This window comes from Theropithecus gelada, chromosome 5 (assembly GCF_003255815.1).
Source record: "Theropithecus gelada isolate Dixy chromosome 5, Tgel_1.0, whole genome shotgun sequence".
NCBI lineage: Eukaryota > Metazoa > Chordata > Mammalia > Primates > Cercopithecidae > Theropithecus > Theropithecus gelada.
The window spans coordinates 39,170,508-39,196,126 of NC_037672.1; the positions used below are offsets into that span (position 1 = coordinate 39,170,508).

Genomic DNA, 25,619 nt, shown 5'->3' on the forward strand with positions numbered 1-25,619 from the left:
TTCCTTCTCTAGGCCGGGCGCGGTAGCTCAAGCCTGTAATCCCAGCATTTTGGGAGGCCGAGACGGGCGGATCACGAGGTCGGGAGATCGAGACCATCCTGGCTAACCCGGTGAAACCCCCGTCTCTACTAAAAAATACAAAAAAACTAGCCGGGCGAGGTGGCGGGCGCCTGTAGTCCCAGCTACTCAGGAGGCGGAGGCAGGAGAATGGCGTAAACCCGGAAAGCGGAGCTTGCAGTGAGCTGAGATCCGGCCACTGCACCCCAGCCTGGGCGACAGAGCGAGACTCCGTCTCAACAAAACAAAGAAACAAACAAAAAAAACCTTCCTTCTCCTCCAATTAAAACTGGCTTTGAGGAAAGAATGGGACCGGATGCACATTTGTGTAAACGTGCTAATGGTAAAAAAAAAAAAAAAAAAAGTCTTTACCTTCCAAGGATATTTGCATTTCAACAAAGCTCCAAACCTGAAGAGAAAGGGCTGCTCCAAGGATAGAAGAAATTTGGTAGGGAGAGGACTTTTTTATCACCCTTGATTCACTCCATGTAGGCAGGGACCTTCTGGTAAGATGCTCCCTGATGGGGACTTGTTGGATACTGGCCGTGCCAGCTGGCTGAAACCCCGAGAGTCAGACTTCCTTGCACGGGATCCTTATCATGGGGGTGGCAGCCTCTGCTGATAGATTGGGGAACTGCTTCCTTTGCCATCTCCCTAAAGGGACGGTTCCCCTAAACTGGGTCTCTAATAATCTCAGAGCAAGACACGTGCTGTGGGGATCTTATCATCTTATCAGATTTTTCTAAACTATAGTCCTTCGTAGAAGTGAGAGGCCCAGAACACTCTATTTTATGCAGGAATAGCAGTGATGACTCATGGTTGGGAAGACACTAGAATTCAGCCAGGAGAATATCATTAAAGGAGGGAGAAGGGAAAACAGACTTTTTGTGTGGTAGAGAAACACACCCCTCTGTATCATTATGTGAACAAAGGTGCATGTAAGAGGGGACACAGTTTACCCACGGGTAACTAACTATGATAGTGAAAGTTGCCTTGAACCTTGTTTTAGAAAAATGGCAAGTGTGGGTCTCACTCTTCTATTTCCTGATTCCTCTCTCTCTCTCTCTCTCTCTCATTTCTCTGTTTCTCTCTCTCTCACACACACACACCCATCTTGGGCCAGGTTCGTAAAGCCTCATGGGAAACGGAACATGGAAGAGTCCACGGGGAGGTTTTAAAATTTAATTTTAGTCAGATTTAGTAAGATTTTTTAATATAAAACAAAACAAAAATTCTCTAAAAAGAAATCCTTGTTAGGGTCTGGTTAAGACAACTAATATCAACAGATATGAGGCCATAGTTCCTAGTTACCAAAGAATCGCTCTGGTGAGAGAGGTGTGGAGGCAAAAATTCCAGATGGTACCCGGTAGTGATTGCACTCAGCTAGGTCATCCTAGGACAGCTGCCCTAGACCGCCGTGCCTGAGCCTCTCCATTGTAATTTTCCTTCTTCTAGTTTCTTTTAAACATTTTTTCTTTTTTGTTGAGATAGAGTTTTGCTCTGTCGCCCAGGCTGGAGGGCAGTGGCACGATCCCCACTCACTGCAACTTCTGTCTCCCAGGTCTAAGTGATTACAGGCATGTGCCACCACACCCGGCTAATTTTTGTATTTTTAGTGGAGATGGGGTTTCACCATGTTGGCTGGGCTGCTGTCAAACTCCTGGGCTCAAATGATCTGCCCCCCTCAGCTTCCCAAAGTATTGGGATTACAGGTGTGAGCCATTGTGCCTGGCCTAGTTCCTTTGCTTTAAAAGCTTAAATGCACGAAGCATACAGTACTGTGAAGACTTGCTTGATGTAATGCAGGTTCCTTAATCTCCTCCTTTGCTATTTGGTTGGCGGGTGGTGGTATGGGTGGCACTTTGGGGATGGCGGGGCAGAAGGAAGCTTTCTGATGAATGTTTGCATGCTACACAGAATGTTACAAGATATGGGCATCATGCACAGGTGATGAGGGGGCTAGAGAAAGGTGGATGGTGTTTGGGGATTACCCTCTGGTACATTTCAATTCACTTTGGGGTTATGAGATTTCAGAAGGTTAACTAATGCTCATGTCCTGGGGTGGGCTCTTTTGTATTTCTTTGTTGTCTCTTTTTTATTTTTATTTTTTAGAGACAGAGTTTTACTGTATTGCCCAGGCTGGTCTCGAACTCCTGGCCTCAAGTGATCCTCCCACCTCAGCCTCTGAGTTACAATTGTCTCTTGAAAGTAATTTCAGGTAGGCTTGGGGCTACCAAGGCAAGCCTAGGGAAGCCTGGTATATGAAGAGGATTAGAGTCCTCCGGAGAAGTTGAATTTGTATGAAGAGATACTAATCAGAAAGTTGGGAGTTAGTCATCCATGGAAAACAGGGATGTTTGAGAATCATATTCTGGCCGTGCCCATCCATGCATTGTCAGTGGAGAGAGAACCTTGGCTAATGGACTTCCCCAGTTATGATCCCATGGATAAGATCATGGGGGAGAAGGTAAGGCTTAGGCTAAAGCATGTTCTTGGATCATTCAGTCACCTCCTTTCACTCTGAGTCCCTGTTGACCAGGGAACGTCTTGGTATCAGAGCTTGTCTTTCCAATAGCCCTCTCCATGGGGAAAGAATACACAGGCTGTGTTGATGGTATTCTAGTCCTCATGAGAGCTGCGTTTCTCATGGTCAGCAAATGAATTGGCATCCCGAGATATAAGCAAATCTTGTGACCTTGGTTAAAGTGAGTTTCACTCTGTAAAGTCAGATACTTTCTTGTTAGTTGAGGGAATCAGATTTCTGAGGGTAAGAGGTAAAGCCAAGAACCATGGCAAATTCATTATCTTGATAAAAACTACCCGGTAAGGCTGCCCATTTTCTTTCAGACTGCAACACCGTATGTCCAGTGAGGTTCCTCTCATGAGACATCAGGAGTATTGGGAGTGGGTGCCAAGCTGGAGTCCTGAGAATGAGGGAAAGAGGAGACTATGAGTTGCGAACACCACAGCAATTTCTCTTCTCCTTTTGTCCCTCTTGCTTTAGGTAGTAATGCATGCCTTAAGATAATAAAAGGTCTGTCTTTGTGGGCTCTTCATTGCCATAGAAAAGTGATTGGTATGATTTCCCAAGGCCTAGGATACAAATATTTCTTCAGAGAGGGTTTTGAAAACTTACGCCAGTTACCCAGGTGGACTCCAATCTTTCAAGCATTGTATGTCTTTCATGGTCCTCCTTCTCTCCCTCCTTCTTTTCCTTCCTTCTCTAAACAGAGCCCAAGGTAATGTCCCTTTCCAGTTTCTTGGGATAGGGAAGGGGGTGGAATTACTTCTGACTCACACTTACCCTTATGGTGTACCCTTTGGGGTTCTGGCTAAAATATATATATTGGGAAGCCGGACACAGTGGTTACGCCTGTAATCCTAGCACTTTGGGAGGCCAAGGCAAGTGGATCACCTGAGGTCAAGAGTTCAAGACCAGCCTGGCCAACACCAGTCTCTACTAAAAATATAACAATTAGCCTGGCGTGGTGGTGCATGCCTGTAATCCCAACTACTCAGGAGGCTGAGGCATGAGAATCACTTGAACCTGGGAGGTGGAGGTTGTTGTGAGCCAAAATCATGCCACTGCAGTCCAGCCTGGGTGACAGAGCGAGACTCTGTATCAAAAAACAAATAAGTAAAATATATATTGGGGTCCATTAGTTTTTCCACCCTGGGTGGACTCTCACCTTTGACTTCTGTCATCCTTGCCCCTTGAGGCCATTGGAACTGCAGCTCGTTTTCCACTTTTTCATCTCCCTTTCTTTCAGCTGACAAATGCTGTTTACCTCACTGGCTTCTCCTTTATTTTTAGACTTTGGCCTGACAGTTCCTTTTTTTTTTTTTTTTTTTTAGCTCTTTGATACTTTTAAGAAAATGGTTTTTAGGCCGTGTGCAGTGGCTTATGCCTGTAATCCCAGCACTTTGGGAGGCCGAGGTGGGTGAATTGCTTGAACCCAGGAGTTTGAGACCAGTCTGGCCAACATGGCGAAACCCCGTCTCTATTAAAAATACAGAAATTAGCTGGGCATGGTGGCTGGCACCTCTGTAGTCCAAGTTACTCTGGAGGCTGAGGCAGGAGAATCACTTGAACCCAGGAGGTGGAGCTTGCAGTGAGCTGAGATCGCACCACTGCACTCCAGCCTGGGCGACACAGTGAGACTCCATCTCAATTAAAAAAAAAAAAAAAACAAGAAACAAAAAATAAAAACATAAGGACTTTTCACAAAAATATGAGTCTTTAGGCAAGAGGTTTATTTCTCTAAGTGTCAGTTTCTCTGAAAACTTTGAGGATTGGATTGGATATAAATTTCCCCAAGCACAATGTGGGTACCAATGGTAGGAAACAAGATCTTTTTAGGGCAAGCATTTAAAAAATGTTTTTAATAGGTATATGTTTCTTTGAATGTTTTCAGAAAAAATTATAAGTGACAATCAAATCTATGATTTCATCTATTTAATTGCTTAGGACAAGGCCATGTGAGTTCACTTAGAGTTGATTTTTAAAATACATCAAATAAATAATAGTTCAAATATGGTTATCAGATGACTGAAATTTGGGGGCAGGATTAGAAGATGATCTTTCAGATTTCGACCAACTTGACTATTCTGGTCTCAATGACAAAAGGAAACAAGTTCTCACGTCATTACAGTGGAACCCAATTATATTATCCAAGAAACCAACATTCCTAGGGTCTTAGTTCTCCTAGAAATCTTTCTAGCATGCTGAGCAGGATGGGCTGGACACAACCCAAATCACTGGAATGTTACAAATTAAAAAAATTGTTTGAGTGGTGTATGAAAGAGCCCTGCTCTGAGGAGTTCCAGAATGAGTGAGAAGGGAACTTACAGACCTACTGAGACTTGCTGCTCTGTCAGATGTGACAGGAGGGTCGGGGCCTCGGAGTTGTTCAAGTAATTTCATCAGTTAGGGGCCAATCCTGATCCAGGACCCAGTCCTGCCGGGCCGTACTTTCTTAAAGTGACTATCCAGTGACACTAGCAAATGTTACCTCTTCCCAGGAAGAAATTACAGGATGTGTTTATATTTTCTTTTACAAAGGGTCATGAGATTTTATTTTTACTTTTTTTGTTATAGAAGTGATGTATGTCTATGAAGGAAACTCAGAAAACATAGATGAGCACACACACAGTTTGTAATTGCACCAGTATATGAGTATTGTTAAAATCTTGGTTTAGTTTCTGACTTTTTTCCTCTCTCTATTTTTACTAAGAAATCAGGATTATGGGGCCGGGCGCGGTGGCTCAAGCCTGTACTCCCAGCACTTTGGGAGGCCGAGACGGGCGGATCACGAGGTCAGGAGATGGAGACCATCCTGGCTAACACGGTGAAACCCCGTCTCTACTAAGAAATACAAAAAACTAGCCGGGCGAGGTGGCGGGCGCCTGTAGTCCCAGCTACTCGGGAGGCTGAGGCCGGAGAATGGCGTGAACCCGGGAGGCGGAGCTTGCAGTGAGCTGAGATCCGGCCACTGCACCCCAGCCTGGGCTACAGAGCGAGACTCCGTCTCAAAAAAAAAAAAAAAAAAAAAAAAGAAATCAGGATTATGTTGCACATACCAATTTGGCCTTGCTTTTCTTTTATCCATGTAGCAATGTTGTCACATACTTTTCCCCACATTATTAAATATTTTTTCTACAATAGTAAGGAATTCAATGATAAAAGAGGCGTATTGTCTTCCCCCAACCTTATAAAAGTTATTTTGTGTGGCAGCTTGACTTCTATTTTAGAAGTAGAGACAAATTAAGGCAAAAATGAATGGAAATGGCAAATTAATTCCACAAGGAGTATGTTTTCTGAAAGTCCCTACTGCTAGAAACGGAGTTAGGATTATGCCTCCTGGTTTCAAACATGTCGATAGTAGCTGTGTGGGCTACTCGAGTTGGCATCAAAGATGGATGTCCAACTCCATATTGGAGCTGTGGGTAATCTAATGAGAGCTACAAATCATCGTTCTAAGAGCAGGTGGTTAGTGAGCACCTTTCCAGTTTAGGGCATATACCCGTTGCTCTCCTGATGGACATCTGGTCCATGATATTTGACTGTTTTAAGGTGTGGAAGGCTTTGTACAAGGTCCAAAACTTCTGTCCTTGGTGTGAACATTTGGGAGGCAAATGAGTGATATGACCATGGCTGCCTTTTTGTCTGGCAAAGCACAAGGATGCTTTGGAGAACAGAAGGATTTCATCAAGCCCAAATGACACTCACTTCTGGGCCTCTCAGCCTCCTTGGCCACGTGGTTGTTCTGCTACTGAGAGTCTGCAGATGAGCTGGTGGTTTCTCCAAACTTCCGAGAGCTCTCTAAGGCATTTATTATATGCACATTCTCTCTACAATGAGGCCAGTGGACTCTCAACTGGGCTGGCACATGTTCCCAGGAAAACATGCCCAAATTCTGGTCTACCTTGTGTAAATCTAAGATAGGGGCTACTGAACACAGTCTTGGAAATCAGGCACCTGCTAGGGGCCCTTGTGCTTAGCTTGGCTGATGAACCCAGGCTGAGGGCTTTTTTGCAGGCATGCCTCTGGGCCGAGGCTGGGGGTGGAGAGGGAAGGCTAGGGAAGTCAAGGAAGGCATGAGGAACAGCCTGGGAGCAGGAAAAGGTCATCTGGTGGCAGGAGCTTTAGGCTCTCTGCTCCTTCACCCTTTTCTCTATTCAAATCTGCTCTCAAGGCAGCATATGATATTGATGGTTCACAGAAACGTGAACTACCAGCCTTGGAGGGGCCCTGAGAGCCCATCTAGTTCAACGCCTCATTTTGCAGATGAGAAAACAGGTTTGGAGAGGCTAAATGGCGTGAACCAGGTCATATAACTAGTGGTAGAGCTGGGATTCAAGCCTGACGGTCAGTCCAGGGCTCTGATCACCACAAGCTGCCTCTATATACAGTATAGTGAGAAAGTCTCAGCCACCGCATTGACTTTTCATTTATATTTAATATTATATTTATATTTTAAGATTGATCCATAATGGAAGGAATTGTGTAGTCCTGTACTAAAGGAATTTAGAAAGAGTTGGGTGACTCAATCTACTGATAAGGAAAAAGATTTACAATGTATTACTAAGTGAGAAAGGCATCACGGAGTATAGTATAGCATGCTGTAGTTTGTATATAAAAATGTGTGTTGGCCGGGCGCAGTGGCTCACGCCTGTAATTCCAGCACTTTGGGAGGCCAAGGCGGGTGGATCACTTGAAGTCAGGAGTTTGAGATCAGCCTGACCAACATGGTGAAACTCCGTCTCTACTAAAAATACAAAAAATTAGCCGGGTGTGGTGGCACATGCCTGAAGTCCCAGCTACGTGGGAGGCTGAGGCAAGAGAATCACTTGAACCCAGGAGGCAGAGGTTGCAGTGAGCCGAGATTGTGCCACTGCACTCCAGCCTAGGTGACAGAGTGAGACTCCATCTCAAAAAAAAAAAAAAAAAAAATGTGTGTGTGTGATAATTACATACATTCATACATATGTGCATGTGAATTCACGTAATAATGTAATAGCTTTGGAAAAGTGCATGAGAAACTTAGTCCGATGGTTGCCTCTGGGAAAATGGCCTGGGCACCATAGAAGGGAGGTATATTTTTTCACTTTTATACTTTTAAAATGTTACTATAGGCATGTAATCACTATTCAAAAAACATAAAACATTTAAAGATGACATATGAGCTCAAATAAGGGAGAAATATATTGCTTATTGAGAAGGCCTCATGCAAGAGGTAGCATCTGAGCTGGGCTCTGGGATGGGTAGAAGTTCACCAGGAAGAGCCAGGGCAGGAAAGCTTACGGCAGCAGGATTAAAGCTGTCAAAGCGGGAAAGGCCAGGCAGAGTGTCAGCGATGTTGCACAGTCTGGAGAAATTGCAGCAGAGTGGTGTGCTGCTGTTTGTGTATAAAAATGTGTGTGTAATCATTATATGCATTCATACTTACAGGCATGTGAATTTATGTAATAATGTAATAGCTTCAGAAAAATGCATGAGAAACTGTGTTGGCTAGGTAAAGCAGGGACAGGGCTGAGGAGAAAAGTAAGGAGAGAGAACTCGGCTGGATGCAGGTTATTTTATACTTAATATGGATAAAGGGCCTTTTACAAATTGGCCCCATTGTCCCTTTCTAACATCATCTTCCACCTGTGCTTCAGCCATCATAGCCCCCTGTCTATTCTCCAAATACCCATGTGCACACCTGGGCACCAGCCGCTTCCTCTGCCTGCATACGGTCCACCAGTCCTATTTTCTTTCTGTCCTCCAAGACCAGGTTCAAATGGTCCTCCTCTCCCCCTCCCCACCCCACCACCCTGGAAGATTTTAACACTCTGTCCTTAGTGTTCTCTTGGCATTTTGCATTTACCTTTATTTCAGAACTTGGCTGTTTAAATTTTAATTTTTTGCAGGCTGAACCGGAGAGTGAGGTCATTTATATGCAGAACATTGCGTCTCCTCTCTCTAATTTCGCATTTTATTCTCTGAGGTCCTAGCTATATGGTACTTTATGGTGATGAAGTACAGCCACACCATTCTGCCTTTGTGTGGCCGTTGCATGACCTCTCCAAATGAAATAATTTCTTCTATAGAGAAAAAAAAGTGAGGGCCAGAGACATTATCAACTAAGTAAAAAAAAAACTTTTTTTTAAACCTCTGGGCCTAGTCTAAACTATATTAACATTTTCTTTATTATCTTCTGTCCCATTAGGCTCCTTAAAAGTAGTCCTAGTTTAAAGACAATTAAAGGCAGATATTTTGTCACTTTTTTTAGACTTCTGTGGATTTGAAATGTCATGTTAATAGAACACTATATATGCGTAAGCAATGAACTGAACCATTAAAAAAGAATTTTGCTCTGGAGTATCCTGGTAGTTTCAGGGTCATTATGTATTTGTTTTGTTCAGTTTCTTGATCTTTCTGATCCTTAATTAGAAGCTGAGCATCTAGGGAAATGTTTTATCCTATTGCTCTGTATCTACAATATTATCTGTGTAAAAAGTACCTATGTCCATATTTCAAAAGAAGATTGAAAAAATCTAAGAAAATCTGAATAAACTTGTGTTCTTAGATTATTCCTCTTTGTTCCTCTTCTCCCTTAGGCAATTGAGGGAGTAACTGCTGTGTTCCTAGTACAATTTATTCTAGAGAGGGACATGTGACAGGTGAGCTGAGAATTCCCAGTAAACCTCGACTAGCCCATCATTGCAGAGACTTTTCCTCTGCCTGGGCCAATGTCCTTCTCGGCAAGGGAAGATAGATCGCACCAGACTAAGTCTGCACATTTATCTTTCTACATAAATGGAAAACCCTTCCCAGATTGTTCGACTGGTTGCTTTTTTTCAGTTACTAGTACAGGAATACCTCATTTGATTGCACTCCACAGATACTGCATTTTTTTTACAAACCGAAGGTTTGCGGCAGCTCTGTGTTGAGCAAGTCTGTCAGCACCATTTTCCCAACAGCATATGCTCACTTCATGTCTCTGTCATATTTTGGTAATTCTCAAAATAATTCAGACATTTCCATTATTATCGTATCTGTTATGGTGATCTGTGATCAGTGATCTTTGATGTTACTATTGCAGTTGCTTTGGGGCACGATGAATCATGCCCATATAAGATAGCAAGCTTAATGGATAAATGCTGTACGTGTCCTGACTGCTCCGGCTGTCCCCCACCTCTCTTCCTCTCTTGGGGCCTCCCTATTCCCTGAGACACAGCAAGATTGAAATTAGGCCAATTAATAAACCTAGAATGGCCTCTCAATGTTTAAGTGAAAGGAAGAGTTATGTGTCTCTCACTTTAAATCGAAAGCTAGAAATCATTAAGTTTAATGAGGAAGGCATGTTGAAAGCTGAGAGCGGCCGAAAACTAGGCCTCTCGTGCCAGTTAGCCAGGTTGTCAATGCAAAGGAAAATGTATTGAAGGAAATGAAAAGTTCAGCTCCCGGGAATACATGACTGATAAGGAAGTGAAACAGCCTTAGTGCTTGGACAAAGCTTTAGTGGTCTGGATAGAAGATCCAACCAGCTATACAATTTCTTTACGCCAAAGACTAATCCAGAACAAGGCCCTAACTTGCTTCAACTCTGTGGAGGCTGAGGGAGGTGAAGAAACTGCAGAAGAAAAGTGTGAAGTTAGCAGAGGTTGGTTCACTAGGTGTAAGGAAAGAAGCCATCTCCATAACACCAAAGTGTAAAGAGAAGCAGCAGGTTCTGATGAATAAACTACAGCAAGTTATCCAGAAGATCTAGCTACGGTCATTGATGAAGGTGGCTACAGTATACAATAGAATTTTCAGTGGAAACAAAACAGCCTTCTATTGAAAGAAGATGCCATCTAGGACTTTCACAGCTAGTGAGAGGTCAATACCTGGCTTCGAAGCTTCAAAGGCTTCGAAGAGAGTCAATAGGCTGACTCTCTTGTTAGGGTCTAATGCAGCTGGTGGCTTTAAGATAAAGCCAGTGCTCATTTACCATTCCAACAGATCCTAGGGCCTTAAGAATTATGCTAAATCTACTCTGCCTGTGCTCTATAAATGGAACAACTAAAGCCTGAATGACAGCACATCTATTTACAGCAATGTCTATTGAATAATTTAAGCCCACTGTTGAGACCTACTGCTCAGAAAAAAGATTCCTTTCAAAATATTACAGCTCTTGGACAATGCACCTAGTCACCCAAGAGCTCTGATGGAGATGTACAAGGAGATTAATGCTGTTTTCATGCCTGTTAACACAATATCCATTCTGCAACCCATGGATCAAGGCGTCATTTCAACTTTCAAATCTTATTATTTAAAAATACATTTTGTAAGGCTATAGCTGCCATAGATAATGATTCCTTTGATGGATCTAGGCAAAGTAAATTTAAAATCTTCTGAAAGGATCTACCATTTTAGATGCCATTTGTGATTCATGGAAGAAGGTCAAAATATCAACATTAACTGGAGTTTGGAGGAAGTTGATTCCAAGCCTCATGAATGACTTGAGGGATTTAAGATGCTACTGGAGGAAGTAACTGCAGATGTGGTAGAAGGAGCAAGAGAGCTATAATTAGAAGTGGAGACTGAAGGTGGGACTGAATGTCTGCAATCTCATGACAAAATTTAATGCATAAGGAGTTGCTTCTTATGGATGAGCCAAGAAAGTAATTTCTTGAGATGGAGTCTACTTCTGGTGAATATACTGTGAAAACCATTGAAACGGCAACAAAAAATTTAGAATATTACATAAACTTTGTTGATAAAACAGTGGCAGGGTTTGAGAGGATTAGCTCCAATTTGCCAGAAGTTCTGCTGTGGATAAAATGCATTTCATGCTACAGAGAAATCCTTCACGAAAGGAAGAATCAATCAGTGTGGCAAACTTCATTGTTGTCTTGTTTTAAGAAATAGCCACAGCCACTCCAACCTGCAGCAACCACCACCCTGATCAACTGGCAGCCATCAATATTGAAGCAAAAAGATTAGGACTTGCTGAAGGCTCAGATTATTGTTAGCTTTTTTTTTTTTTTAAGAGAGGGTCTTGCTCTGTTGCCCAGTCTGGAGTGCAGTGGTGCAACCATAGGTCACTGTAGCCTCCCAGAGTCAAGTGATCCTCCCACCTCAGCCTCCTGAGTAGCTGGGATTACAAGGGCGCACTACCACAGCTGGCTAATTTTTAAAAAATTTTTATCTAGACAGAGTCCCACTGTGTTGCCCAGGCTGTAGTGTTAGCATTTTAAAGCAATAAAGTATTTTAAAATTAAGCCATGTAAACTTTTAGGCATCATGTATAGTGTAAACATAACTTTTTTTTTTTTTTGAGCGGAGTTTTGCTCTTGTTGGCCAGGCTGGAGTGCAATGGCATGATCTTGGCTCACTGCAACTTCTGCCGCTTTGGTTCAAGTGATTCTCCTGCCTAAGCCTCCCAAGTACCTGGGATTACAGGCATGTACCACCATGCCTGGCTAATTTTGTATTTTTAGTAGAGACAGGATTTCTCCATGTTGATCAGGCTGGTCTCAAACACCCAATCTCAGGTGATCCGCCCACCTCGGCCTCCTAAAGTGCTGGCATTACAGGCGTGAGCCACCACTCTGGCCAACATAACTTTTATGTGCACTAGGAAACAAAAAAATTTATGTGACTCACTTTATTGCAAGATTCACTTTATGGCAGTGGTCTGGAACTGGACCTTCGATGTCTCTGAGATATGTCTGTATATCATACCTTCCCTGTGCAATACAAAGAGGCTGACCTAATTCTTTCTAACGCTGAGTGGATTATCCGGAATGGATATGGCATAATTAATTTAACCCCTGCTTCTTAATGGACCTTTCAGTTCTTTCCAGTTCTTTTTTTGCTGTCATGAATAATGTAGCAATGGAAATTCTTGCATATCTTGCCTACTTGTGTAGACACATCAGTATAATGTGTTCAAAGAATTGGAATTGCTGGATTAAATGGTCTATGCATTTAAAAGTGTAATAGACACTGGCAAGGATTTAAAGGATGGAGTGGTGCAAGGGGTCCCCCCTAAGTACAGGAAGTGAGGGGGTATATCATTTATATAGAATTTTAAAACAGTAATAAAACCAGTGTGGGTCTGTTTTTTATTATCACCATGCGCTGGCAGTGATAAAGTCAGTGTAAGTTCTTAATGGTGTGTACAGCTATCACTAGAGCTTTGGGGCCAAGCTGCATCTTCAGCTCCTGTGGCACAGCACAGTCCTCAGTTTAAGCTGTAGATTAGACATAAACAATGATAGCACAGTGATTGCAGAAACCCCGGAACAGAACTCGAGTTACTTCAATTCTGTTATTCTCTCTGAGTTTTGTATTTAAATTTAAAATAACAAAGCAGAATGCAAACTACAGAGTATAATTAATTTTGATTGGTAAGTACAAATTTTAATTCATACATGAAATATTTTACTGTATTGTTATCATTTTTTAGAGACAGGGTCTCACTCTGTCACCCAGGCTGGAGTGCAGTGTTGTGATCATGACTCACTGCAGCCTTGATCTCCTGGGCTCAAGCCATCCCCTGTCTCAGCCTCCTGAGTAGCTAAGGCTACAGGCACATGCTACCATGCCCAACTAATTAAGAAAACTTTTTGGTAGAGATGTTTGTCTGTTTTTGTTTTTTGTTTGTTTGTTTCCAGACAGAGTCTCACTTTGTCACCCAGGCTGGAGTGCACCGGTGAGATCGGCTCACTGCAACCTCCACTTCCCAGGTTCAAGTGATTCTCACTTCTCAGCCTCCCAAGTAGCTAGAATTACAGGCATGCACCATCATACCTGGCTAATCGTGCTATGTTTCCCAGGCTGGTCTCAAACTCCTGGCCTCGAGCAATCCCCCTTCCTCGGCCTTCCAAAATTCTGGGATTATAGATGTCGGCCAATACACTGACCTGAATGATTTTTTTAAAGTTCAATTAAAAAAAAAAAGTAACTTGTTCATTTTAAAGCTAAAGAATGAATAAAAAAATAAAAAGACTGTTCCTGATTCTTACACATTACTAGGAATTTTGTCACCTAGAGGAGAGAGGTTGATAGCTGATCAGTTGTGGGTGTCAAATACACTAAGGATGCTGCTGGATTCTGTTCCATTGCCCTCTACAAAGATGGTGGTCTTGTGCTTATCAAATGGTGTGTGAGAGTGTCTGATTGAGGAAGAATCTTTAAAATGCTGTAAGAAATCAGGCTTGCAGTAAGAAGGAAATCACCCGCCAGCAGAAAAATGTATTTCCAGCCTTTCTTCCTCACCCTCTGCCATTGCTTTAGGATTGCTTAGTTTCATCAAGGTTTCAAGGATAGGCAGGCTCCCACCAAGAGAGAGGTAGGGAGAGGGAAGGTAGAGACCTATGAGTAGGCTCAGAGGCTAGACTGCCAGAGCCTGAACCCCAGCATCTCTTCTCACTAGCTTGTCATCTTGGGCAAGGTACGTTACTTCTCTGTGCCCTAGTTCCCCAGCTGTAAAATGAGACAAAAATGGTATTGACCACATGCCGTCTTATTGTAATGATTAAAGGAGGTAATTTTTATAAAGCACTTAAAACAGCGTCTGGCAAATGTGTATGTTTATTGTTATCCTTATCCGCTAAGGGTCAGGCATTCATCTAGGCATGGGAAATAGATTCTTTTCAGTTGCCTTAAAAAAAATCCTACATACGATGCATGATTATTCACATTTTGCAGTTGTAGTTATGTGACTTGCCCAAGGTTATACTGCTGCTCAGCGAGGGAGATGAAAATCTAACCGTGACTGGCCAGGTGCAGTGGCTCACGCCTGTAATCCCAGCACTTTGGGAGGCCGAGGCAGGTGGATCGCCTGAGGTTGGGAGTTCAAGACCAGCCTGACCAACATGGAGAAACCCCGTCTCCACTAAAAATACAGAATTAGCCACGAGTGGTGGCGCATGCCTGTAATCCCAGTTACTTGGGAGGCTGAGGCAGGAGAATCGCTTGAACCTGGGAGGCGGAGGTTGTGGTGAGCTGAGATCACGCCACTGTGCTCCAGCCTGGGTAACAAAAGTGAAACTCCATCTCAAAAAGAAAAAAGAAAAATCTAACCATGACTGTCAACTCCACAACGTGGGCTTTTTGCAAACGATTGTATATCTGCAGTCTTACACATTGAAACTAAAACTAAAACACCTCACTCCTTCCAGTGCTCTGGGCTGCATATCCAGAACAAAATATTAAATGCCTCAACTTCTTTTATAGCTGAAGCAATCTGCAAGTTAAGGGTTTATCCTACTTCTAGAGAATGCTGGAAAGCCTAACGATTTTTCCTAAAGAGAGATGATCCATCTTGAAGGAAGTGGATGAGAAAGGGAACAGGTGTTTGAAAAGTATCTTTATATTAAAACTGGGAGCTGTGGCCAGGTGTGGTGGCTCACGCCTGTAATCTCAGCACTTTGGGAGGCCGACGCAGGCAGATCACTTGAGGTTAGGAGTTTGAGACCAGCCTGGACAACATGGCGAAATCCCATTTCTACTAAAAATACAAAAATTAGCTGGGTGTGGTGGTGCATGCCTGTAATTCCAGCTACTCAGGAGGCTGAGACACGAGAATCACTTGAACCTGAGAGGTAGAGGTTGCAATGAGCTGATCTGGCCACTGCACTCCAGCCTGGGTGACAGTGAGACTCTGTCTGAAAACAAGCAAAAAACAAAAACAAAAAAAGCATTGGGAGCTACCTTTTGAGTAAAAACCCATCAGTACACAATAAAATCTTTCTCTGGGAAAAAGGCAAAGAAATAAAGGTTGCTACTGTGTGAATAATTTGGCGTATCTATCTAGCTATATGAGCATTGTGCTTAAAATATTAAGGAAATCAAGTATGGGCTATACGATGTAGACATAATGTGTATCTGAAAAAATCCTATGTAGATGGAAAGTGTGCTGACTCAGCTGGCTCAGTTTCTGGGCCTCGTGTGGGCCCCCAGCAGCCTAACCACTTCTCTCAAGTCCTTGGTTTCCTCATGGGGGAAATGAGTATGTTGAATTAGATGACCTTTCAGGCATCTCATCATGCTGAGTTTTTTTCCGCAGCAGGGAACATGCTACTTTACATTCAGCTTAGGACTTGCTCAGTGTAGGGGGAGTACCAGGAATTTGGGGAATTCCCAGAATACATGGGCACAAAATATATATATATGTATATATATAAAATATTTGCCACACATTAATCCTTAATCTCTAAAAGGATTTTAAAAGTCATTAAGAAACAATAACCATCTTGCTGGAAAAGTAGGTAAAACCGATGACTTACAAAAGAAAAAATATATGTTGTCAAAAAACAGATGAGCAAATTTTAATCTTCACTAGTTGTAAATGAAATGCAAATGAAAACAAATCAAACTTGCAAATATTATACCCAGTGAGAGTTGATAGAGTGATGAGATGATAGGCCCATACATAGAATATAAATTGGTTCAATTTTTTATCTCTTCTGTTCCAGCAGTTGCTCTCATATCTATTTATCCTAAAGAAATAATCATGTATTTATATTAAAAATATTCACTCAATGTTATTGTAGTGAAAATGAGGAATTATTAAACTATCCAACAGTAGGCAATTGGTTAAATAAATGATGCTATGTTTATATAATCAAATTTTATGCAGCCATTTTCTATGTCAAGAATCTTGACATAGAACGTTAAATGAAGACCTAAATGTTAAATTAAGAAAAACATGATGCCAAACCACATATAAAGTATGGTATTCTTAGTTTTGGAAAAAAATGATGCACTGAAAAAAAACCCCAGAAAAATGTACGCTAATATTTTACAGCTTTTGATTCTAGGTAGTAACTGATTTTCGTCTTCTTTGGATTAGTGTTTTTGAAATGTTCTATAATGTGTATGTACTACTTTTATAATCAGAAAATAGGATATATAGAAATGGTCTGGAAAAAATGAGGAGAGAATTTAGCCAGAATAGGGAGGTCATCTTCAGTCTGTTTGGACCAGCAGGTAAAAGCAGGAAATGCTGTTCACCACCAATGGCTTGAATATGTGTGTTGGATGGTGGTGGTGGTTGGTGGTTCTGGGATTAGGGATGGGGGAAACCCTGAGATGTGATGGTTTTCTTAGTCACAGATGGCGCTTTACAGCTGGGGAGTATCTTGGACTTGGTGGAGGTCTATCCAGACATCAGGCAGATTTCATATTTTCACAAAGGCTACGTTTATGTCTAAGGGGAAAACACAAAATACTAAGATAGAAAACTCCCAAAGCCCCCTCACCTTTTCAGACAACAAGAACCCCCAGGGCAGAGGGTCTTCCCCACTCTCAGAGTTACTTTGACTTCTCATCTGGTTTCGTGTGGGTAATGCATTTTCACTCCTGAGTTTCTTTTCTTTTTAAGGTATTTTCATTATGACATTTGTTCTTTTGCAAAGAGCTAATTCTGCAGAATTCTATCCAGGGAGGGCCAAGGGAAATTAGTGAAGGTAATAATACCAGTTAGAAAGTTGAGTTTGGGTCATCTCAGGGGCCTCCTTTGGTTGGAATATATTCTAGAGATGGCCCTTACTTCCCCAGAATAGATAGTGATGTCTTACTGAGTTGCAGGTAGAGTCTGTATTGAAGTGCAAGATTTTCTTCCCTGACTTGTCTGGGAATCCTTACCCAGGACTGTGGCTTTCCTCTTCCATATCCCTCCACCAGGAGGCAGGCTCTAGGCCTCTGGGCTGTCATCCTTTTGCCACTTCCACGCACATGCCTTCAAAAGCCTGGACTTTTTTTGAGTCGAAGCCTCCCTCTGTTGTCCAGGCTGGAGTGCGGTGGTGTGATCTCGGCTCACTGCAGCCTCTGCCTCCCAGGTTCAAGCAATTTTCCTGCTTCAGCCTCCCAAATAGCTGGGATTACAGGCACCTGCCACCAGGCCCAGCTAATTTTGTGTGTGTGTGTTTTTAGTAGAGATGGGGTTTCGCCATGTTGGCCAGGCTAGTCTCGAACTCCTGATCTCAAGTGATCCACCCCCACTTAGCCTCCCAAAGTGCTGGGATTACAGATGTGAGCCACCACGCCTGGCTCTCAGCCTGGACTTTCAAAACTCTTATGAGTAAGAAGAAGAGGTGGCTTGGGGCTGAGGATAGCTATGGACAGCTGTGATTCAGGAGGCAGAATTATTCAACTTTGCTAATCTCTTTTGCAAGGAGGAGAGAATGAAACAGACCTTTAAAAGGGAATCAGAAATTGGAGTTAGTGCTTCTAGGAATTGTAAATGAATTCAGCAGTGTAGACCTAGAAAAATTTTCAGAGTTACTGATAGAGATTCCCAGAAATTTTCTGTAGCTTCAAGGCACCAACCCAGCCTTTCCATTCCCTTCTAAGCCAACATTAAAAAGACAAAACAACATACAGAAAGCAATTCTTCAAAACTGCACAAATAGCACATGCGTATCGTGGACACATTTTTAAATGCACGTAAGCAAGGAGAAGAAAATGGGAATCGCATACAACCCCAGGAGCCAGAGACAAGCCAGCTTCACGTGGGGATAGGCAACACTTTAGATGTTTTCACAGCTCTGGAATCTCCTGTACAGGCCATTTTGCAATCTGCTTTCCACCCATTTAGCTTAGGAAGCCTTTTCCTGTGTCCGTGAATAGACTTGTACACTGTTATGTTAATGGATTTCAATATAGGAACAAACTGGCTTGTGCAAGACCCACCTATTCTTAGGTGATTTTTTTTTTTTTTTTTTTTTTTGGCTATACATAACATAGAGGAGAACATGTTTCTAGCTAAAGATTCCATGTCAAAGCTCATGGGAGAGGAAGACGACCCTGGCTGCCCCACTTCTCTTCCCCTTTATTCGGTAAACGATAGCCTTGTCATTGGCGGCAGCCCGGTGGCTCTCCTGAAAGCGCTGTGTCTCTTCAGCAGGCCCCCCAGTGGGAAACACCCACCTCTTCATGGATCTCACAGATCCGTCTTTCTCCTCTGGTGCTGCCTGGGTTTGCCAGCAGCTTCTCCCAGGCCCCCAGGCCTATACAGCCTCGGAATCACCTTGTTTCAGGCCTGCACGTCAGTTCCACCTTGTGGGTGTTGCTGGGGCCCCCTACCCGTTTCTTGTCTCACAGCATCTGCTCTGGATAAAGCCATCCTTGATCCCAACGGCGGGACCTCCCACTTGCCTCTTTGGTCTTTCCCGCCTGCAGTCCAGCCTAACCTGCCACAAGAATGAGTTTCCTACAGCCCAGCTTGATCTCCCATTTTGGGCTCTGCCTTTTAGCCCAACTGAGCTGCCTCTCCCCCTTCTAGGTGCCCCAGATTTTTCCTGCATTGCTCATGTTTCTCTTTCTTCTCTGTGCATCTCAAGCTCAGTGGTTTTAAGGGTCATGTTCTAATATCACAGCCTCCACAAAGCCTTCCTTGATTCCTGCTAGTTGCAAGTAGCACTTTTTCCCTTTCTTGGCACTTGATTTGTTCCTACCTTAGATCCTTGCTGAAGTTGATGTCTAGTGTTGCCATTAAACTGTAAGTTTTTTGAAGGCAGAAACTGTGTCTTCTTTAACTTGACTTCAATGCCTGACACAGAGTAGGTGCTCAAAGAGGCTAGTAACATTTAAGTTAAAAGAGAGTGGATTGGTAACAGTTTTTTTATTTTTTGAGACAGGGTCTCGCTTTGTCACCCAGGCTGGAGTGCAGTGGCGTGATAATGGCTCACTGCAGCTTCAGCTTCCTGGGCTCAAGTAATCCTCCTGCCTCAGCCTCCCAAGTAGCTGGGACTACAGGTGTGCTCCACCATGCCTAGCTAATTTTTTTTTTAATGTAGACTTTGGCGGTGGGGGAGGTCTCACCATGTTGCCCAGGCTGGTCTTGAACTCCTGGGTTCAGGTGATCCTCCTGCCTTGGCTTCCCAAAGTGCTGGGATTATAGGCAGGAGCCACTGTGCCTGGCTAGTAACAGTTTTATGTGCCAAAGACCCAGGGATTTTAATTGGCTGTTAACCAATTTTAATTGGAATCAGTTGGAGCTAATAGTGTGCTGTGGCTGCTGATGAGCAGAAGGCAATCTTGGATTGTGTTGAATCACAGGCTCATCTCCCATAATCCCTCCACTGGCCCTGTCCTGCTCCCCACTGAGCAGCCCACAGTGCAACCTCCCTGAACTTCTTCTATTTCCCCAAATCAGACATGCATTTTCATGCCCCTGGGCCTTTGTACAGGCTTCTCCCCACCCACAAAGGCTTTCTTTTCTTTTGCTTATCAAAATCTTATCGTACAGATCAGCCGTCACTTTTCAAATGCAGGGCTCCCGAATCACCACTCCTTTCTCCCATCTCGAGAATTAATGCTCCCTCTCTTGTGTGTCTATAGTACTGGTTCATATCATCATCATCATAGCAGCTACTATTTGCTAGTGCCTGTTTTGTTCCAGGCACTGTTTTCGGCTCATGACATACACTAGCTCAGAACCATCTTATGACAACCCCTCAAGGTAAATGATAATAATGGTAAATACTTCTACAGTACTCACTCTGTGCCAGGCACTATGCAATGTGGTTTACGTGCACTACCCTTTTAAATTCTGTACAACCACCTTGTAAGGTAGGTACCATTATTTTATTTTTATTTTTATTATGAAAAATAATACCATCAACCAACTCACACCAGGTAGGTACCATTCTTATTGCCTATTTACAATTAGGGAAGAGGAGGTTAGAGAAGTTAAGTGACCTTCGTGAGATCACATAGCCAGTGGGGCTGAAAGGCAGCATGGTTCCGGAGTCAGTCGTGCTGTAGACATTATGCATAGTTGACTTTGTTGTCAAAGGACCCGAAGCTCAGAGAGGTTAAGGAATTGCCCCAAGGTCATGCATTTAAGTGGCAGACATTAGAGCCAAACCAAGCCTGCCAGACCCCAGGTCTACGTGCCCCTTCTGACTCTGAACTACCTTTCTGTCTAGTAGGGGTTGGCAAACTTTTCTGTGTCAAGACCAAATTGAAAATATTTTAAGCTTGGTTGCAACTTTATGTTGCAGCAAGAAAGCAGTCATAGGCAACATGTCAATGAATGGGCATGACCGTGTTCCAATAAAATGCTATTTATGAACCCTGAAATTTGAATTTCATGTAATTTTCACATGTCATAAAATATTCTCCTCCTTTGGATTTTTTTCAACCATTAAAAAATGTAAAAACCCCCTGTAATCCCAGCTACTTGGGAGGCTGAGGCAGGAGAATCGCTTGAACCTGGGAGGCGGAGGTTGCAGTGAGCGGAGATCATGCCACTGCACTCCAGCTTGGGTGACAGAGTGAAACTCCCTCTCAAATAAAATAAAATAAAATGTAAAAACCATTCTCAACTTATGGCCCATACAAAAACAGGTGGCGGGCTGGGTTCAGCCATGGATGAACCATAGTTTGACAACCTTTAATTTATAGCATCGTGACATTATAGAATGATTAGATAGGCATGATTTGCCTTTTTGCTCTCTTTTTCCTAGAATAGTTCAGCTCAGGCCCCAAAAATGGATACTCAACTGAGAAAACACGAGTCCTTTGGTAAACAAGATCCACATTTCCTAGTTCAGAGACCACGTGCCCTTCCCTGAGTGTACCTCTTGGGGTTGCACCCTCAACTCCAAGCAGTTTTTCAGGGTATTCCAATTATTTTGAGAAAAGTAGTAGGAAATGCATTTCCCCATCACTTTAGTTTTGAGATGAGGTTCTAAGGGTGCTTTGGGCAGTTGTCTAGTTGGCTAGTCTTGTATTTGACTCTGAAATTGAACCGGGCTAAGAATTCTGGACCTCAGGCAATGATTCCTTGATTGTGCTCCTGGAGTGGAAGAGACCAGTCACGGCAGAGTTGCTGGACCAGAGGAGGGGAAGGGGACCACGGTCCCGGCGTGGTTGGGAGTCAGAGGGCAGGACACATGGCTCAGAGAGGTTTCAGAGTTTAATATGTTGAACTAATAAAAGGCTTCAGGACTTGGCAATGTTTTGTTTGAATTCAACTATAAAGGGGTTTAATATGCTTCAGGCTTAGGAATGTAAGTACTGCTTAACATTTTTTATTCTGGTGAACTTATGTCAAAAGTTGCAAACCAGCATCTTTTTTTTTTTCTTTTAATAGAAACAGGGTCTTGCTATGTTGCCCAGGCTGGCATTGAATTCCTGGCCTCAAGTGATCCTTCTACATCAGCCTCCCAAAGCACTGGGATTACAAGCGTGAGACACTGTGCCTGGCCAAGCAAACCAGCATCTTGCAAACAAACTTTCAGAACAAAATCTGTTTCAAACAGAGATGATCTACGTATGAAAATACACTGACTTAAAAATGATTTCTTTTTGTGATTTTGAGAGAAAATTTAGTGATTATTTGTAGCAATTAGCAACACAGTAGGGGGAATTATTAAGATAGGATTCAGATTAGTGAAATAAACTCTTGCAAGTAAAACTTATAAAATACCACTTGAGAAGATGTTCACCGCAAAGGTGGTAACCTTATTTTTAAAAATGTTTTTTATTGAAGTTTTATCTAAGTGAACACATGGATATATAGCTTGGTGGATTTTCACAAACTGCACACTCTTGTGAAACCAGCATCCAGATCAGGAAGCAACAGATGTCCTTTAAAACATCAAGCGCTGAGCCAGGCGTGGTGGCTCACACCTGTAATCTGAGGACTTTGGGAGGCCGAGGTGGGCGAGTCACCTGAGGTCAGGAGTTTGAGACCAGCCTGACCAACATGGTGAAACCCTGTCTCTACTAAAAATACAAAATTAGACGGGCTTGGTGGCATGCACCTTGTAATCTCAGCTACTCAGGTGGCTGAGGCAGGAGAATCGCTTGAATCCGGGAGGTGAAGTTGCAGTGAGCTGAGATCATGCCATTGCATTCCAGCCTGGGCAAAAAGAGTGAAACTTTGTCTCAAAAAAAAAAAGAAAAAAAAAAATCAAGAACTGGTTTATTTGTAGGAAGAGAATAGGAGTGGAGACCTAATCTGAAGAGCTGGCTACAACCTGGAGCAGTGGCTCACGCCCGTAATCCCAACACTTTGGGAGGCCGAGGTGGGTGGATCACCTGAGGTCAGGCGTTTGAGACCAGCCTGGCCAACATGGCGAAACCCCTTCTCTACTACAAATACAAAAAACTAGCTGCGCGTGGTGATGGATGCCTGTCATCTCAGCTACTCAGGAGACTGAGGCAGGAGAATCACTTGAACCCAGGAGGCGGAGGCGGCAGTAAGCCAATATCATGCCACTGCATACAAGCCTGGGGGACACAGCAAGACTCCGTAAAGGAACAAAGCACTCAGCTCCACTTCCCAGTTGGGGAGCCTCCCCCATGGGCTCACCCATCCTGAGAAAGGCTGCCTTTTGCTGTGATGTCCCTGCTAGGCTAGGAAGGCGCTATTGAAGGTGCTGGCTAGAGATTGCTAGAGGTTGCTGAGGAGCGTGGCCATTTAATTGTGTTAGATTCATGGTGGAATCAATTTCCTTAATGAATGAATCGGCTGCTACCAGCACAGGTCCTTTGTCCAAAGCTCCTCGAGGAGGATGACATTTAGATATATTGTCTGTAATTGATAGGCCATCCCCAACTGGTGATGGACTCATATTTTTTAAAAAAGACAGCTGAGGATTCCATCAGCATTTTGAAGTGAGCTACCTCCACCAAAGCCCAGCTAACTTCAAACCTGCAATAATAACAGTCAGTTAATAATAGTCATAATTTCACTTTAGCTCTATATTATGCTGTGTTGTTATAAAAAGACTTTCTCGCAAAACCAAAAAGAGAGCATTTCCAAACATACAAAGTATTGTAAAAGTACAAACCGAAATGATTTCTGTATTGTTACCATTTCCACCTGATCCTTATGAGCTCCCAGTGAAGAAGGCAGGGCAGATATCATTCCATTTTCGACTGAGAAGACGAGCCATTTCGGCGGAGTGGTAGTTTCTGTGTCAAATGTGCACAGAGGTATTGTGGGAACACAGCAGGGGGCATCTGATCTATCAGGGGCTGGGGAGCGCTGGTGCTCAAGGAAGGCTTTCCGGAAGGCGAGTGAGTTGGGGGCTGAGTGAAGACCTGGTTTTTCCAGCCAGTAGGATGGCACGGAGCAAGCCTGCGGAGGGCGTCAGGCGGAGAATGGGTGTCTGTTAGCACGGCCGTTAGAACTGAGTCCAAAAGGAAACCAGGATTTCCTACTGGACAGCCCTCAGTTCTCCGGAGGAGGAAATGGGTTAGGATGTCTCTTCCCCTAATCCCTCACTTGTGTGTATCTTGGTCTCTTTGCCAGAGTGGGCAGAAAGGCCCAACCCTGTTGCTTTTGCAACAGGAAGCCTCCCTTCCCTCCCTGTGTCTGTGCGTGTGAACCCTGGCGGCCTGCTGAGGGACCCTTTTCTGTGAAAATGGTAGAAAGAGAAAAAGGGCAAGAGCCTCACATTATGGAGACCCCGCAGGCTCTGGAGGTGAAGGCTCATTGATTCTGTCTGATTCAAGGCCTGAGAAGAACGGCCTGGAGGGCCACTCAGTGTCGTCACCCATGACGCTCTTGTAACTCTTCCGTACGAAGAGACGTACTTGGGCCACTCTTGCCAGTTAGCCACTTGGGAAATACCATGGAAGACTCACTTTTTTCACCCAGAAGCCCTTCTAGGGAGAATTTCTTTTGGAGAAATTCGCTGAAATCAAGCCCATCAGACTCACATGCTGATGATGTAACTCGAGGTGGCTCACTCCTGGACACACGTGACCCATTCTGAAGATTATCTGTCATGTCCATATAGGGTATGGCTCTGCCTCGGACCGCAGCTCCTCTCCTACTTCCCCTCCTCCCCCAGCTCCATATTTAGGCATCTTCCAAGGCTCCTCCTGTCCTCAAGGCTTATCATCCATCTTTACTGCCGCACAGTAATGCAATGGTTTATGTTTTGTATTCACTGCAGCAGGTACTTTGGCTTCAGTTTTAATAAAACTATCAAGAACTACTTTACAGTTTATGAAACTGAGGCCCTGAAAGCTGACTTGATGAGCCACTTGGGGTCAGAACTGGCTGGCACTGAGGGTCACCTGATTGAACAGAGATGTTTTCACCTTTCTGACTCGCTGGGTGGCAAAGCTTAGACAGGAGTCTTTCTCTCTCTCTCTTTTTGTAGCTATGTCTGGGTGTGTTTCACCCTTTGTTGGAGAAACCTCTTTTGTGCTACTTTAAATTCCCTACTTAGCGTTAATAACTGTTTATCATTATATTTAGTAATTGTTATTTCAGAATATTATTAATAGGGACTACTTACTGAGTGTTTACTATGTACATACAGTATGTTTATATTATGCACCTGCTAAGAATTTTGCACTCTAGGCCAGGCACAGTGGCTCATGCCTGTAATCCCAGCACTTTGGGAGGCTGAGACAGGCAGATCACTTGAGCCCAGGAGTTTGAGAGCAGCCTGGCCAGCATGGTGAAACCCCATCTCCACTAAAAATACAAAAATTAGCCAGGCACGGTAGTGGGCGCCTGTAATCACAGCTACTCAGGAGGTTGAGGCAGCAGAATCACTTGAACCCGGGAGGCGGAGGTTGCAGTGAGCCGAGATCACACCACTGCACGCCAGCCTGAGCGACAGAGCGAGACTCAGGTCTCCAAAAAAAAAAAAAAAAGAATTTTGCACTCTAAGCTTTAAGCACACTTAAATATTCTCAACAACCTGTGGTGCAGATATAATATTGTTACACTGATTTTACAGAGGAGGAAACTGAGGCTTAAGGAGGTTAGAAAATCTTCCAAGTTCGTCACATAGGTAGTCGGTTGGGCAGCTCGGATTCAATGCCAGGTTTACCTGACTTTAAAGCCCATGACCTTAACAATTATGCCTTATTAATTTCCTTTTGCAGATATTCACTCAGGAAATTTGGCTTTAGCTCAGTCAGTTTGTTGGAGAGTTTATTTAAATAACTGAAAGGACTGGGTGTGGTGACTCATGCCTATAATTCCAACACTTTGGGAGGCTGAGGCAAGAGTATCACTTGAGCCCAGGAGTTCAGGACCAGCCTCAGCAACATAGTGAGACCTTGTCTCTATACAAACTAAACAAATGTAGCCGATCACAGT

At 43.5% G+C, this 25,619-nt stretch overlaps 1 protein-coding gene across 9 annotated transcripts in view; it reads left to right on the forward strand.

Moving 5' to 3' along the window:
- RHOH (ras homolog family member H) overlaps window positions 1-25,619 on the forward strand; it is a 51,844-nt gene that overhangs the window by 21,766 nt on the left and 4,459 nt on the right. Inside the window, exon 3 of one of the 9 annotated variants that reach the window (XM_025385344.1) lies at window positions 22,038-22,206. The exons of 7 other annotated variants lie outside the window; for them this stretch is intronic. The gene's annotated coding sequence lies outside the window, so the exon portion shown is untranslated. Of the gene's footprint in view, window positions 1-6,232; window positions 6,385-22,037; window positions 22,207-25,619 lie in introns of all 9 variants that reach the window. One more of the 9 variants, XM_025385340.1, reaches the window with a different exon arrangement.